This window comes from Gossypium hirsutum, chromosome A08 (genome assembly GCF_007990345.1).
Source record: "Gossypium hirsutum isolate 1008001.06 chromosome A08, Gossypium_hirsutum_v2.1, whole genome shotgun sequence".
NCBI classification, from domain to species: Eukaryota; Viridiplantae; Streptophyta; class Magnoliopsida; order Malvales; family Malvaceae; genus Gossypium; species Gossypium hirsutum.
In genome coordinates, this window is record NC_053431.1 from 22,909,512 (window position 1) to 22,926,434 (window position 16,923).

At 35.5% G+C, this 16,923-nt stretch overlaps 2 long non-coding RNA genes and 1 other non-coding gene across 4 annotated transcripts; 1 reads left to right on the top strand and 2 right to left on the bottom strand.

Annotated features, from left to right (window-relative positions):
- Positions 1–1,418: 1,418 nt before the first annotated feature.
- Positions 1,419–12,931, bottom strand: LOC107924625 (uncharacterized). 2 transcript variants are annotated; one of them, XR_001691821.2, is made up of 4 exons: positions 12,155–12,931; positions 11,986–12,055; positions 11,588–11,740; positions 1,419–1,674 (listed from the first exon to the last, which is right to left on the bottom strand). It is a non-coding gene; the product is annotated as an uncharacterized lncRNA (long non-coding RNA). The 2 variants fall into 2 exon arrangements; XR_001691828.2 differs by lacking the exon at positions 1,419–1,674 and adding an exon at positions 10,913–11,354.
- LOC121205547 (small nucleolar RNA R71) lies at positions 5,377–5,483 on the bottom strand. Its single transcript, XR_005900623.1, has one exon. It is a non-coding gene; the product is annotated as a small nucleolar RNA R71 (small nucleolar RNA).
- LOC121204596 (uncharacterized) lies at positions 11,671–13,297 on the top strand. The gene is made up of 2 exons (XR_005899728.1): positions 11,671–11,772; positions 12,978–13,297. It is a non-coding gene; the product is annotated as an uncharacterized lncRNA (long non-coding RNA).
- Positions 13,298–16,923: the final 3,626 nt, after the last annotated feature.

The following is a 16,923-nucleotide window of genomic DNA, read 5'->3' on the forward strand; positions in this document are numbered from 1 at the left end:
TCTTTTTATAAGTTCTAAATTTTTTATAATATTTTTCCATAATATATTAACAGTATTTTATAAATTTAATAAAATTTTTATATTTTTCTATAACTTCTAAAATTTTTATAATATTTTCAATTTTTTCTTAATAGTTTTTAAATGATTTACAAAATTGTACCCATGATGTTCGATAGTTTTAAACGAAGAATGTATTTAATTGAATAAATTGTAAGTTATACTTTGACACTTGAAATTGATTTACATGTTTAACTAAATGAGTGTAAAGCCAAGAGTCATTTGAGTGTTTTAAAAATGGTTTGGAACCCATTGATATAAAATAGTGTTGAGTTGGAAAATTTTGAAGTGTCTTTGGTAGTCCAGTAGGTGACGCCGCGACCTTAGCTTCTCAACGTCACGACTTTGTCTCTCTGCATTGGGATCTTGCATCCAACACACTACGATTTTGTTAGACAACCAATGATGCCATGACACCCTTTGTTTTGACATCTCATCCCTGTACACCATATTATTCACACTACACCATTTTAAGTTGTTTTGACCATCCGAGGGCCCGTTTTGAGTTCTGATCACTTCTGATCTACCCTGAATTGGTTCTAAATGATTTTAAATTGTTACCAAAGCTTTCAAATTGTCTCATTTTTATTTTAACGATTGTATAATTTTTTAAACTTATAACTCTTAAATAAATTTTAAAATTATTACTCGTACATGTTTCGTTGGCTTTTCCCCTTCGTATTGATCATTGGGACAGGTGAGGGGTATTGTAATACTCTTTGTCCGACCCGATCATCGAATCCAAACTACACGATACTATATTCTTTTCTGGAGCAACTAAAAAAAAATTCAATACATATTAACAATGTTAGTATGCTTACTAATTTAAAACACATTTCAATATGATGTAAAATCCTTTCTTGACTTATACGCGCTTACAAAATCTCTTTTACTAACCCGAGGTTGGTTAAGGACTTATTGTAAAGTTTTCAACTTACAGGCTGACGTCGCAACATCATGGCTTTCACATCACAACATCATTAGTTAGTGAGTTATATTGCGACTTTAGAAATCTCAACATCGCGACACCACTCACTGTTGTTCTATGTCACAACGTTGGGGAGATGTGGTCGCAATGTTGCCCCTGTTTTGGCAAAAATCACATTGGTACTTATTTCATGCTCCCTACGAACATATTTTAACATCCATATGAACTTTTCAAATTCCAACAAACAACCTAACCAAATTTACCAAATGCATAACATCATTCCAAACTATGCCCAATCAAATTTATAACACTTTTACACTCATTGATCACATAGCACAAATGTAACACCCTCTACCAGACCCAAATCACAGGATCCGGAAATCGGATGTTACAATACATAAACACTTAGCAAAAATTTTACAATCGGCGTAAATTCTAAAACATACTTCTTATTTCTTTTTGCACTATTCTTAACATAAAAGAATATTTTTAATAATTAAATCAAAGTTTCAAAAATAACATATGACGTTACAACTTAAAACTTTGTTAAAGACAGATTCTTTATGGTGTAGAAAACTAAGTGTCATACTCCTATGATGCCCTCTGTATGCATAATATCGCAATGTGAACTGCAACCCTGACAAGTCCTGGCTTAGTCCTTTCTGGCGTACCAACCCTTTAATCAGAACCTGCAATCAAAAAATAGTCTCTTGTAAGTTCAAACAAACTTACTGAATTTTAACCCAGATTACCTTTAAGCGTTCATTGTTAAATTTCTCAACTTGAATATTTTGGATTTCTTTTAAGTCATAGGCAGACACTTTTCGAATATCAGGTGCACACATATACGCCAATTCTTATGCATAACCAACCTACTGATCTACCGTAATTCGGCGTAGCAGACTAAACTAGTTTTCACATTTAAGGAGTTTGAATACAATCATTTTTTTTATGTTTTAATTCAGTTTCTTTAGTTTTGTTTACATTTAATAAAATGTGCACATTGAGTTTTTTATTAACCGTAAGGGCCGAATAAGGCCTAAAGGAGAGCTATCGTACTTTGTGAGTGTGTAAGAGACCATTAAAAGGCATTTTGGGGCAATACTGGACGCTATGTCGCAATATGGGGGATCCAATGTCACATCATAGAAAGTAGAATAGAGGAAGTAATAAATTGCCTTCAATATCGCGACACAGGCTAAGGGTATCGTAACATACCCCTAAAGATGGCTACAGAGGGATATGCTAGTTGCTATGTTGTGACACAAGTCTTGGTGTGTCGCGACATCAACTCTGTAATGAGAATAAAACACGAAGTAGGGGCATTTTGGTCTGTACAATCGAACTTTAAAGGTCGGGAACGTTAGCTATCCTAGGGCTAAGGACGATGACTACCTGAAGGCTATAAATAGACCTCTCTGGCACACATTAGGGAGACGATACCATTAGCTTAGACTTTCTCTTTAGGTTTAATTTCGTTTTCTTAGTTTTTCAAAGTTTCGTTTCTTTTGTTGTTTATTTTATTTCAAGAGATTTGAGTTGTAAAGGAGATTGACTCTTGTGGATTCACATTCATTATCAAAATTAATCAGGTTTTTCTTAAACTCTACTATTCATTCATTATGTTTAATTTTTATATCTATTCCATGTTGTTTATGAAAGCCATGAGGAACTAATCCTTCTATTGGCAATTAGCGAGTGGAAGCATGACCTTTTAACTATCTTGTAGGGTAATTCAACGGATCAAATGTTTGGGAAAGGGAGAACGCAAAACAAACTATAGGCCTAGAAACATGAAAATATACACACTTTTTCATGCCCTTTAACTCAAATTCATACGGTTTCGGTAAAATTCTTGTCAAAAAATATATAATTATTATAAAATAATTAAATTACACTCAAATTATTAAAATTTTGAATTTTAATTAATTTTATATAAAATTTTAATTAATTTTGATTATTTTTGACAGATTTGCACAAAGGGCAAAAAGTGGCTCGGCAGACACTACTAGAAGCACAAAACCGAGAAGTAATTTTGAAGCATTAATGCTAATTAATTTTTCAGCTTAAGAAGGTCCAAATTATGAATATAAATTCGTAATATAATTAATTTTAATTTTAATCCAATTTAATTTGGGTTAAATAAATTATTGTTAATTAATTATGAATAGGCGCCCAGTTGAGCTGAATCGAGAAAATCGATCCAACCGAGCACTGGGCAGCCCAAAACTGTCCCACATGCTGACTCAATCAGCTTTTTTGTCTGATAATTTGGCTTGCAAAATAGCCCTTGAAGACTCCTTCAAATTGCATTCAAACCCCTCTACTATTTATGCCTTTCTAGATTTGCCCCTACCTTAAAATTGCAAGTTTGAGACCTTCAAACTTGCCACATGTGTGGTCGGCCATGGGGGGACTCTATGGCTGCTGATTTTTGCTAATTATAGCAGCCATCTCAACCTATAAATATCCCTCTTGGCTGCTCACTTCAAACACATTTCAAACTCATTTATTTCTTCACTTCTCTCTCACTTTTCTTTCTTCATTCCGTTCAATTGTTCTTCATTTTCTTGCCCCATTCCCTTTCCGATTTCACCTATTGAAAAAGAGTCCTTCAACAATCATTTGGAGAAGCATTCAAGTGTTTGTAGAAGCCTCGGTTCAACAAGAACAAGCGAAGAAGGAGGAGCGGAGCAAACTAGTCAAGCCTCGGAGAAACACCGGATTTGATTCTTGTTCCTTATCCGTTTTAATTTTATTGTTGTTGTTATGAAAATCTCTATGAATAATTGTAATGTTGATATGTTTAATTTAATTAATATGACTTCATGTTAGGTTGATTGCATTTCATCTACATAATTTATTAAAATTGTGTTTGTGTTGTTATAGGCCTCGGTAAGATGTTTGATTAAGTAAAACCATGACCAAGTTATTCTTGCATTACAATTGTAAGGTAACTAACGAATTAATTATTTAAACAAATTGAAATTGTAATCAGTGCATGTTTAATCATCTAAGGTAGCTGAGGGTTAAATTAGAAAAAATATCTAATGATACATTAGCCTTGCATAACTTGCAAGATTATTGTGATTAAACTGTTTCAAGGTAGAAATACATTGTTACCTCACGTAATCTTTTATGTGCTTATGAGATTGAATTAATTGTTTGAATTGGCATAGAAATATGTACAAGAGATTATTTTAATTTCATAAGTATGTATATGCGTTAACACATTTGCTTATTAAAATTTGTTTAATCAGTTGAATTGACATAGAGATATAGTCAAGAGATAAATGGATTTTGGTAGGTAAGTATGTTTATAAGTTAGCAAATTACTGAGTTACCGTGAATTTATTCGTAACAACATGAACATGAGTTTAATAATTCTAAGTTAAGAAATGTAATTAATCTAACACAATTATGTCATCTTGATTAAAATCATCTTTTGAAATCGTGCACTGGTATTTTCTATTTATTTATTTTACTTAGCTAAAAATCTTAGTTTTTAATCTCCTAGTCAAATCAAAATATTTTAAAATCTTAGTTTTTAACCACCTTGTCAAATCAATATATTTTTCTTCATCAAAGTGTTTTAAATTGCATTTAGAAATAATTTTTTTCACAGTCCCTGTGGGTATGATAAGTCGACATTTACTTGTCACTTTATTACTTGTTGCGATTGTGTACACTTGCATATTTTCGTCATTCCAACTTTTTGGCGCCGTTGCCGGGGACAATTTTAAAAATTCCTTATTTCTGAATTTGTGAATTTTGCATTTTGGTTTATTTTTTCTGTTCAGTTTTTAATTTAATTAATTTTTTTGTGTTTGTTGTAGGTGTTTATGAGTATTGATTGAATCATCGATTTACTCCTTGTAGACCCTGAGATTGAAAGAACTTTTCGACAGCGAAAAAGACAAGCAAGTTAGAGAAGGACTGAAGAGATGAACTTCGAAAATCCGAATCAAGGAAATAGAGCAAACCTTGCTCAAAATTCCCTATCCTTATTGCTAATGATAGGGATAGAGCTCTGAGACGGTATGTCATTCCAGTGTTTCATGATCTTAATCCGAGTATTAAGAGACCCAAAATTGAGGCACAACAGTTCAAGCTGAAGCCAGTCATGTTCCAGATGCTTCAGACAGTGGGCCAATTTAGTGGAATGCCTATCGAAGATCCTCATATTCACTGAAGACTGTTTATGAAGGTGAGCGATTCTTTCAAGTTAGCTGGAGTACCTGAAGATGTGCTACGATTAAAGCTATTCCCATATTCGCTAAGGGACACAGCTCGAGCCTGGTTGAACTCATTGCCACCAAATTCAATTTCCACATGGCAAGAGTTAGTGGAAAGATTCCTTATGAAGTATTTCTCGCCTAGAAAAAAATGCTAAGTTGAGGAATGATATCACTGTTTTCCAACAAATGGATGGTGAGTCCTTGTATAAGGCATGAGAAAGGTACAAAGAATTATTATGGAAGTGCCCTCATCATGGAATCCCACATTCCATCCAACTTGAGACGTTTTATAATGGTTTCAATGCTCACTCGAGGATGATAGTGCATGCTTCTGCTAATGGTGCTCTCCTTTCCAAGTCTTATAATGGGGCTTATGAAATCATTGAGAGGATTGCCAGTAACAATTATCAATGGCTAACCAATCAAGCAGTGTTAGGAAGACGAGTCTCTGGAATACATGAAGTGGATGCTCTCATTTCACTCGCATTTTAGGTATCTTCGATTTCCTCAATGCTTAAAAATTTTACCACTAATGGGTTTAATAGTTTTGCAACACAACCACAAAATCAATTTAAAAATATAGCTTGTGTCTATTGTAGGGAAGGACATCTGTTTGAAGAATGTCCATCGAACCCAGAATCTGTGTATTACATAGGCAACCAGAACCAAAACTGAGGAAGGCAAGGACTACAATCCAATTCCTATAACCCATCATGGCAAAACCACTCTAATTTCTCCTAGAGTAACTAAGGGGCTGGACCCAGTAACATATACGCCTAACCTAGACCGACCCAGCCACCTAGTTTTACCCAACAAGTTCAGAAACAACCTCAAGTTGAGCCATCCAATGGCTTAAAAAACTTGTTGAAGGAATACATAGCCAAGAATGATGCCTTAATCCAAAGCCAAGCAGCTACATTTAAAAACCTGGAAAACCAAATAGGCCAGCTTGCAGTTGAACTAAAAAACAGGCCACAAGGTGTTTTACCTAGTGATACGGAGAATCTGAGGAATCCAGGGAATAAGCATTGTAAAGCATTAACACTGAGGAGCAGAAAGACATTAGAGCCCAACAATGTTGAAGCTAAAGAGGAGCCAACTGATGCTTAAGACTTAGAGAAAGTTCAACTGAGTGTTGAAATTCTAGTTTCATCAAAACCTAAATCTGTAAAATCCAAAAAGATAACTTCTAAACCAGCTAATTCTAATAAACTAGCAACTTCGTTAGATGCAGAATTGCCATAGAAGACGAATCAAATAGTTTCAGTAAAGAAGCCTCCACCACCCTACCCTCAAAGACTTTAGAAGTAGAAGCAAGAAGTTCAATTCAAGAAGTTCTTAAACGTACTCAAGCAAATTCACATCAACATTTTGTTGGTTGAAGCACTTGAACAAATGGCGAACTATGTTAAATTCATAAAAGGATATCCTGTTTAAAAAGTGATGACTAGGAGAATTTGAGACGGTAGCCTTGACGAAGGAATGTAGTGCATATCTTCAAGATAAACAATCCCCAAAGTTGAGGGATCCTGGATATTTTACCATACCTTGCAACATTAGAGAAACATATTGTGGTAAGGAACTATGTGATTTGGGTGCGAGTATCAATTTGACGCCCATATTAATATTTAAGAAGTTGGGGATAGGTGAAGTTAGACCTGTTATAGTTACACTTCAATTAGCAGATCGATCCTTAACACATCCAAAAGGAAAAATTGAGATCGTATTGGTAAGTGTAGAAAAAATTATTTTCTCTGCTATCTTTATTATTCTAGAATCTGAAGTAGATAAAGAGGTGCCAATCATTCTAAAAAGGCCTTTCCTACCAACTGGAAGAACCCTTATTGATGTGCAGAAGGGCAAGCTCACTATGCGTGTTCAGGACGATCAGGTAACATTTAATGTTTTTAAGTCTATGCGATTTCCTAACACAATTGATGATTATTTTGTAGTATCTAATTTAGAGGAATTAATCATGGAAAGAGAACTTAACTATGTTGAGGATTTGTAGAAGCAAATTTTGACATCAGATCCTCCAAGTGATGAAGAGGAGGATGAATACTTAGCTTTGCTAGAAGCTAATCAAAGGGGATTTAATCCGCAATCCCGCTTTAGAGAATAGGGATTATGCCCAACCAAAATTGTCAATCAAGAAGCCACCTAAATTAGAACTCAAGGTACTTCCTTCACATTTAAAATATGTTTATTTAGGTAACGCTTCTACTTTGCCTGTGATTGTTTCAGCGGAATTAATCATAGAACAAGAAGAGAAACTCATCCAAGTATTGAAACAATTCAATAAGGCTATTAGATAGACCATAATTGATATTCGTGGCATTAGTCCATCTGTATACATGCACAAGATCATCCTGGAAGATGGCGAGAAAGAGACGATTGATGGACAACAAAGACTGAACCCCATCATGAAAGATGTGGTAAAGAAAGAAATCATCAAGTGGTTAGATGTGGGTATAATTTACCCTATCTCAAATAGTTTGTGGGTAAGTCTAGTCCAGTGCGTGCCAAAGAAAGAAGGTATTACGATCGTAGAGAATGAAAACAATGAGCTAATACCAACCAGAACAATTATGGGATGGGGAATTTGCATCGATTACTAGAAGCTGAACAAGGCGACTAGGAAAGATCAATTTCCTTTGTCGTTCTTGAACCAGATACTGGATAGACTCGAAAGGCGAGACTATTACTATTTTCTTGATGGATACTCAGGGTATAATTAGATTACAGTAGCACCGGAGGATCAACACAAAACAACATTCACATGCCTGTGAAGTACATTTGTATTGAGAAGCATGCCATTTGGTTTATGTAATGCACCTACTACATTTCAAAGATGTATAATGTCTATTTTTACTAATATGGTTGAGGAGAACTTGGAAGTGTTTATGGATGATTTTTCAGTGTTTGGAGACACTTATGATGGTTGCTTAGCCAATCTAACCAAGGTACTAAGGCGATGCGAAGAAACAAACCTTGTACTTAATTGGGAGAAGTGTCATTTCATGGTACGAGAAAGTATTGTTCTAGGACATCGGATAACGAGACATGGAATCAAGGTAGATAAAGCAAAGGTAGATGTTATTGAGAAACTCCCACCTCTAACTTCTGTAAAGGGTGTTAGGAGCTTTTTGGGCCACGCCGGTTTCTATCGAAGATTTATCAAGGATTTCTCCAAAATTGCTAAACCTTTATGAAAATTATTGGAGAAAGACACGATGTTCAAATTTGATGAGGAGTGTTTACAAGCTTTCAATGATTTGAAAAGCCGGTTAGTTTCAGCACCAATTATTGTTACATCAGACTAGGATTTGCCATTTGAACTGATGTGTGACGCAAGTGATTTCGCGATAGGAGCTTTCATGGGCTAGCGAAGGAACAAAGTTTTTCATCCTATCTACTACGCAAGACATACTCTGACGGGAGCTCAATTGAATTATACGGTAACAGAGAAAGAACTACTTGCTCTTGTGTTTGCTTCTGACAATTTTTGATCTTATCTTGTAGGTACTAAATTAATTGTCTATACAGATCATTCGACAATTAAGTATTTACTTGCCAAGAAAAACTCTAAGCTAAGACTAATCTGATGGGTACTTCTACTTCAAGAGTTCGATCTAGAAATTCAAGAATGAAAAGGGGTAGAAAACCAAGTAGCAGAACACTTGTTCAGATTGGAGCCGCAAGAAGGGAATTCTCCACTTATACTCATTTAGGAGACATTTCTAGATGAACACATACTAAAGGTAAATCATGCCCATAATACCCCTTGGTTTGCTGATATTGCTAACTATTTAGCTTGTGCTTTGATGCTGATTGATAAGACGTATCATCAAAAGAAAAAGTTTCTTCACGATGTGAAGTACTTTTTTGGGAAAAACCATACTTGTTTAAAAAGTGTGTAGATCAAATGATCCGGAGATGCGTGGCAGAAGATGAAGTACATAAGATTCTATATCATTTCCACTCAGCTCTAAGTGGGGGATACTTCAGAGTACACGTACTGCAGCCAAAGTATTGCAAGCCGGATTCTTTTGGCCAACACTATTTAAATACGCGTATCCTTACATAAGGAGCTGTGATCGATGTTAAAGGTTGGAAACGTCACCAACAGAAATGAGATGCCTCGAACAAACATCATTGAGGTAGAATTATTCGATGTTTGGGGTATTGAATTTTTTGATCCTTTCCCTCCATCTTTTGGTCACAAGTACATATTGGTAGCAGTAGACTATGTGTCTATGTGGGTTGAGGCTGAGGCATATCAGGTGAAAGATGCTAAGGTTGTGATGAATTTTTTGTAGAAGCATGTGTTCACAAGGTTTGGAACCCTAAGAGCTATCATCAGTGATGAAGGGTTCCATTTTGTGAACAAATGGTTGAAATGGTTACTCGACAAACATGGAGTAAAGCACAAGGTTGCCATAGCTTACCATCCACAGACAAATGGGCAAGCTGAACTAGCAAACAAAGAGATCAAAGGCATAATCAAGAATGTCGTTTGCCCGAATCAACGAGATTGGTCCAAAAGACTAGACGATGCTTTATGGGCCTACAGGACAGCATACAAGACACCTTTAGGGATGTCACTCTATAGGTTGGTCTTTGGGAAAGCCTATCATCTACCTTTGGAGTTAGAGAGAGCACAAAGCTTACTGGGCTCTCCAACAACTCAACTTGGATCTTAAGCTTGCTAAAGAGAAATGGATGCTCCAACTTAATGAGTTGAAAGAATTCTGAATGTTCTCATACGAGAATGCCAAAGGACTCAAGGCAAGACTTAAGAGATGGTATGACAAGCACATTCGAATTCGAGAATTTGAAGTAGGTCAGCAAGTCTTGATATTCAATTCTAGATTAAGGTTCTTCCCAGGTAAGTTAAAATCATGTTGGTCTGGTCCATTTATGATTCACGAAGTTTATCTATACAGAGTTGTCGAACATCAAAGTAAGGAAGGTAATTTTCGAGTCAATGCTCAGCGCTTAAAACATTACTAGGATGATAAAATTGATCTGTATCAAATCTCGTTCAATTTATCACATATTTAACTTTTCTTGTTTTTCTTTTTAAATAAATAATTTTGGGTATATTTTTGAGATTAATATGTTTAAATAAATTTTGTCTAGGAGATTGGAACTTAAGCGGGACCGCTTGTGACCCCTCCAATCTTTCCTGGGAATTGATTTTAACATAATCTTCTGAGAAATTATTCCCTAAATGACAAAAATAAATTTTTAGTTTTTCTAATAAAAGGGTCCATTTTGATCCAAGTCTTAATTACAACTCATTTTCAAATTTTCTTCAAGTCTAGGTACTTAATTGAACTATTTTCAAAATTTGGTTGCTCTTTTTGTAAATATTAAAATTAGATGTCTCTTTTTTGTAAATATTTTTGAAAGGCATCTAGAATAAACATTTTTAATTTAATTTAATAAATAAGATGATAATAACTAGTATGTAATTATATTTATTATTATCAACTTTGCATAGAATTAGGATTAGTTTGAATTTGATCATATTTTATTTAATAAGATTTTATTTTAATAAATTAATAGAAAATAATAATTTAATATGCATTATATTAATTATTAATTGTTGTTAACTTAGTGTAGAATTAGAACTTAGAATATTTTAACTATTAAATTGTTTTAAGAATTATAATTAAATTCCTACCTTTTCCCTATAAATTCCACCAACCTTCTCCATCATTCATTACTCATCAAACCAACCTCCATTCATCTATCCCTTTATCAATCCTAGCATGCAAAACCCTTAAGTACTGAATCATCTAGTGCTGCAGCTCCCAACTCTCTAGCCGCAACACCGTCGAGCAGCCCTATTCGGCCAACAGCTCACTTTGCATGCACTTGGCTCACCTAGCTAGCAGCCCATCCCGCACGCACCTGCCTCCATCGCTCGCTGCTACTACCTTGCACGTCCTGCTCTGCCTGCATCGTGTCACTCCCAGCTCCAGCTCGCCTGCGCCAACACTGCTGCTCGCTCAATGTTGCTGTCTGTTGCCCGCGCAGTTGCTCACGCCAGGCCTTGTTGCTCCCTAGCACATCTACCCACACACCCAGCAGCTTCCCAGTATCCGTGTGGCACACCAGCCTTGCTACTCGCACCAACACCCCACACTTAGCCGATAACCCTCTAACCATCACTAAATTGACCTCTTTTGATTTATATTTATTTTTCTTTGAGTTCTTAATTTTTATAAAAAAGTGGTAAGAGAAATTTTCTTCCTAAATTTTAATTTTATTTAGTTATTTATTTTTTTCAATTTATTGAGTTATTAATATTTTATACTAATTAAATTTTTGAGAAAATTATGGAAAATGGATCTACCTCTTAAAATCAAAATTACAGTCTGGAGATTCTTATGCAACTATCTGTCTAGTTTTAGTAATCTTCACTTTCACAGAATGATGGCTTCCTCCATGTGTCCAAGGTGTCAAACAGGAGCAGAAATGAGGGAACATACATTTCGGGAATGTCTTCCTGCAAAAGATACATGGAAGCAGTTACATATGGTATGGCCTCTAGAGGACAACTCAGACCTTACAGTTTGGTTGAAAAATACCTTTGAGTCCAGATCCATGGCTTTGTATAGAATGGCAGTATGTGCTTTATGGGTGATATGGATGTCTCAGAACAAATTTATTCATGAGGGGGATCAGGTTTTCAAATTGCTAGTTTTGTGTAAAATTATTTAAATGAACTTGATGGTCTAAAAAGATCTATACCTGAAAAGGATTTGTGTAGACAGATGGACTTCTCCCATGGGACTGAGATTGAAAGTGAACTTTGACGCAACTTTCAACAACCATAACAAAGAGTCGTGCTCAGGGTTAGTGATTCGTAACAGTAAAGCAGAGGTCATTTGTTCTAAAACAAAAATGAACTTGAACATACTGTTCATTTTTGCTGCAGAAGAAATGTCGTGTCTTCAGGCACTGAAGCTGGGGTTACAACTTAGGTTGAGGGAGGTGGAGGTTGAAGGTGACTCTCGGTCGGTCATCTAAAAGCTGTAAGAGGAAAAGGAGGACAGATCTGAGATTTCTGTGTGTATCAAAGATGCTCAGAACGTTAGTTGTCAATTTAATCTTTGTGTTTTTCTTTTTACAAATAGGGAGTCTAACAAAGTCACCCATTATTTAGCGCAAGAAAGACTCAAGAAAAGAGAAACCACTTATCTGTCAAATCTGGTATTTTCTGCTACGGCAGAGGCAGTGGCTAAAGATAGGACGTGGACGGAGGCAATGAGTGAGGATAGGGGAAGAAGATATGAAAGGGCTGAAGAAAGTGTTTTGGAATTTTGATTTTGCTAAGAGTTTCAATTAGGTTTTTTCAATGTGTATCAGGGTAATGAAAATGTTTGATGGGATAGATATGACAGGTAATTAAAGCACCAGTTGGTTTTGCTTCCCCATGCAGTTTCTTGTTATTTTCCAAAAGGGGTTTCAGTTATTGGAGTACAGTTGGAGAACGATGTCTCTAGAGCTCCCCTTGTTGCTATTTGCTGGATCTTGTTTTTGGGCCTTTTCTTCGATTTTGCTTTGGATTACTTTTGTTTTAGGCTTTTGTTTGTTTGGTTTTTTAGTCTGTTTGTTCAGACTGGTCTTTTAAGACTCATAACCTTATGGCTTTGATTTTATGTTGTCCTTTTTGAATAAAATCCAGCGATTATTTCTTCAATTTTTTTTTGAGAAAATATTTGTTTCCATCTTATGTTCAGGTTAATCATGCCTCGCAAGAGAACTTGTGCCTCTGTGCAAATTGATGAATCACAAAACAAATTCTACTGTGAAGAAGCCAAAGCGAGATGTAAAAGCGTTTTCAAGAATCAACAGATGCACCAAGAAAAAGGCTTCACGCTGAAAGAAAGCAACTATATTGATTTCATGGCGCGCATTCGACAAATTTTTGAATCTCTGTAACACCCCTTACCAGTATTTGATGCCAGAATAGGAAACAGGCATTACCGGACGTAAACACAAGCAAACATACATTCCGAGTTGTAAATTTTGCACCAAATTAAAAAAATTTAACAATCAATCACATCATCCTTAAAACGAGCCACAAGGCCCAAAACATACTTTGGAAGCGGTTCGGGACTAAACCGATAACTTTAGAAAATTTTACAACACTTAGAAAATTTTTCATGTTTTAAGGGCCAGACGCCCATGTGGCTTGGGACACGCCCGTGTGGGCAGGCTGTGTGGTCACATATGCCCGTGTCCCTAACCCATATATCTCTCTGTTTGTCACCTAAGGACAATTTGAAGTCACATGGCCAAGACACACGCCCATGTCCTGAGGCCATGTCCTTTACACGGTTGAGACACACACCCGTGTCTCTGCCTGTGTGCTCAGTTTTGAGCATTCTATTTTGCAACAAATTTAGGTGCAGGAGACATACGACCAGATCACACGCCCATGCCTAGACACATGCCTGAGTGTCTACCCGTGTGGACAAAAACAAGGCTATTTACCAAGCCATTTTTCCACCCTTACTTGCACATATCTACTCAACATCACATTGCACAAACTCAAGCATGAAGAGCAACCAAATACTCACAACCCAGACAATAACATGTCATTCTCATACCATTTTTAAACATGCTTAAAACATCAACCTTTCCACATCAAAGTATGGAAGTTTCCACATTCACAAATGACATTAATACAAATATACTCATAACTAACATTAGCCAACTTTCAAGGCTATATACAAAATGAACCATTATAAGCCAACACATATGACCAAAAGACCAAGTCCTTATACATGCCATAAACTTTAAATACTTGAATTCATCAATACCTAATATGATAGCTGGATAGTGTGATAGGTTCTTCGGTCATCTCCAACCCGAGCTAGCTTGACGACACTATAAAACATGGGAAAGGAAGGGGGTAAGCTATATAGCTTAGTAAGTTCCTATGCAAATAAGAAGCACCATATCCAAAAATTTAACATACAATTAACATGATGATAATTGGCATAAATATTATTAAGATCTCATAAACATAACTTACTCAATCATAACCGTACCGAAGGTTCATCACATAACGAGCTCATTACGTATGAGTTTTACATACATACCTGAGTCATCTCGAATTGAATTTGCACACAATTCATCTTTGACATACTCGTTAAATTACTCGTTGAACCACTTGGAATACTAAAGGATACTCGGGGGTCCCGTACACACGGTACCGTACCAATGCTATATCCTAGATATGGTCTTACATGTAATCTTGTATTGATTCCAATAGCCTAGTTATGGTCTTACACGAAGTCTCATATCGATGCCATATCCCAGATATGGTCTCACACGTAGTCTTAGTAACCCTAATGTCATGACATTTGTATCCTATCTATTCCTAAGGTTCAACCGAGATTTCATGTTTGTCAAAACTTTGTCAAATACGTCCAGAGGTCAATCACAATTCATACAATAATAAAGCATTTAAACGTGATTAAAACAATGCATTATTTACATACAAACTTACCTAGGCATAAAAATGGCGAAAAGGGCCTAACCGTCAAATATTCTTTTTTCCCCCGTCCTTATTCCAAACCTTGTTTTTCTTGATCTATAATATCACATTTAACTTATTTAATCATTACAGTATTCAAATCAACCAAAAATCATATTATGGAAAAAATTCCATTTTTGCCACCAAAGTTTGACATTTTTACATTTTGGTCCCTAGGCTCGTAAAATGAAATGTACTCAATTTCTTCAACACCAATGTCTAGCCGAACCTTATACATGCTTATAGCAGCCCATATTTTTCTTTTATTCACATTTTAACACCCATTTTACAACTTTTTACAAATAACTTCTTTTTAGGCATTTTCATTGAAAATCACTTAGCAAAAGTTGTTTATCAAACAACTAACATGCATTTTCTAACATTAATGTGACAGCCCTAATGTGACCCTAGTCGGGAAGTGGTTTTGGGACCACAAAACCGAGTCATAAAAATAATTAACTGTCATATTTGATGCTTATTATATGTATATATGCATGTGTGAAAATTTCATATTTGAATTTTGTTAATTGTAGGTGAATTTTAGTAAATAGGACTTATGTGAGAAAATTTAGAAATGTGCTAGGCAAATGTAAAGTGGCCTATTAATGCATGCTATAGAAATGATGGGTTTGCATGTCAAATTGCCCCAAATTTGAGCTAGTGGCCGGCCATGCTATGGGTCAAGCATATTTTAAGCATGGTGTGTTAATGTTTCATGTTAGAAAGAATAAAATAAAAGAGTTAGTAATAAAATAAGGGGATGAAGGGTGATGAAAACAAAGAAAAGAAAAAAAATGTTCATCCTTTAACATCTTTGGCCGAAAATTCTAAGGAGAAAGGAAGAAGAAAGGTTGAAGAGGTTCGGCCATGCATGTAACTAGGCTAAGGTTTGTTTGATGTTGCTCCATGAGATTCATGTATATTTTTAGTTGTTAGCTTGAGTTCTACCTAGCCCAAGGTTTAAATCTTTGCTATGTGAGGGAGATGATACTCGGCCATGGGTGCTGTCTTCTTGGTTGGTGTTTGATGTTGTGTTGATGAGGTATGAAGATGATAGAGTGTGTGTGAGAATTTGAAAAAGGTAGGTCTTAGCAACTTCATGAAGCATTTGGCCATGGTAGGAAGTAGAAGAGAAATATAGTTGTTGTTCATGTTAGATGAAGTAGAGAAGTTGTGTGCTAAGGCCGAATGTGACTTTGAATACTATTGAGTAATGTATGTGTTTTGAATTGATGGAATGGAGAGGATGCTTTAATTTTTGTTATGAATAATTATATGTTAAATTAAGGGTTGCTAAGTTAGCTATTAAGGTGAAGTGCAAATGTTAGTATTTGATTACTAGTGTGTATATGTGTTTTAGCCGAACTTTGAACTTGAAACAAAATGGTAATTAGTCAATACAAGTGACCATATTTGTAGAATGTATTAAGTGTACAATCGGCCTCACCATAGACATGCATATTCGGCCACATGAATGAATACATAGATTGATGTTGTACGTTCGGCTATAGGTAAGCATATTAATGGCTTTATCTTGACTTAAAAAATCGGCTAAAAGAGAATATTGGCTAGTAGGTTGAATTTGATTCATGATTTCATACATATATGACTCTAATGCCTAATATACATGGGCTAAGTACCTTGAATTTCTCCTTGATGTTCAAAATGATTAAATCAATTTATTTGTTAAATTAAGCTCAAGAGCAAAGGGGAACTAAATCCGACAAAGGAAAGGAAAAGGTGATATAATGATTCTAATTGAATTATATATTGAGGTGATTAGTTTATACCTATGACGGGTAGCCTAATGTGTATAGAGATCATGTTATAAAGCCAATCAAAATCGTGCTCTTTGTACGTTGCTATTGAGCCGAAATTAGTAAGTGTGATAAGTGTCTTGTGTTTGAGCTTTGGTAATGAAAATGAAATATGGATGTGTCATGATTTATTGATATATGTGCATAGTTATGCGAATGATATCCGGGCTAAGTCCCGAAGGCTTTTATGCTAGTGATTATATCCGGACTAAGATCCAAAGGCATTTGTGCGAGTTGCTATATCCGGGCTAAGACTCGAAGGCATTTGTGCTAGCGACTATATCCGGGCTAAGTCCCGAAGGCATTTATGCTAGTGACCATATT